A 720-nucleotide genomic window follows, 5' to 3' on the forward strand; every position below is an offset into this window, starting at 1 on the left:
CTCTCTCTCTTTCTCGCTCTCTCTCTTTCTCGCTCTCTCTCTTTCGCTCTCTTTCGCGTGCTATCTCTCTCTTTAGCGCGCTCTCTCTCTTTCTCGCGCTCTCTTTCGCGCTCTCTTTCGCGCTCTCTTTCGCGCTCTCTTTCGCGCTCTCTTTCGCGCTCTCCCTCTCTTGCTCTCCCTCTCTTGCTCTCCCTCTCTTGCTCTCCCTCTCTTGCCCTCCCTCTCTCGCTCTCCCTCTCTCGCTCTCCCTCTCTCGCTCTCCCTCTCTCGCTCTCCCTCTCCTTCTCTCTCTCCTTCGCGCTCTCGTTCGCGCTCTCTCTCTCTTTCTCTGTCTCTCTCTCTCTCTCTTTCTCTCTCTCTGTCTCGCTCTCTTTCGCGCTCGCTCTCCTTCGCGCGCTCTCTGTCTCTCTCTTTCGCGCTCTCTCTTTCGCGCGCCCCCCCTCGCTCTCTCTTTCGCGCTCTCTCTTTCGCGCTCTCTCTTTCTCTCTCTCCCTCTCTTTCGCGCGCGCTCTCTCTTTCGCGCGCGCACTTTCTCTCTCGCGCCCTCTCTCACGCGCGCCCTCTCTCTTGCGCCCTCTCTCTTGCGCCCTCTCTCTTGCGCCCTCTCTCTTGCGCCCTCTCTCTCGCGCCCTCTCTCTCTCTCTCTCGCTCTTTTTCTCTCTCTCTCTCTCCTTCTCTCTCTCCTTCTCTCTCTCTTTTGCGCGCGCTCTCTCTCTTTTG

Source organism: Rhea americana, unplaced genomic scaffold (assembly GCF_003343005.1).
Source record: "Rhea americana isolate MKP2758 unplaced genomic scaffold, rheAme1 scaffold_243, whole genome shotgun sequence".
NCBI lineage: Eukaryota > Metazoa > Chordata > Aves > Rheiformes > Rheidae > Rhea > Rhea americana.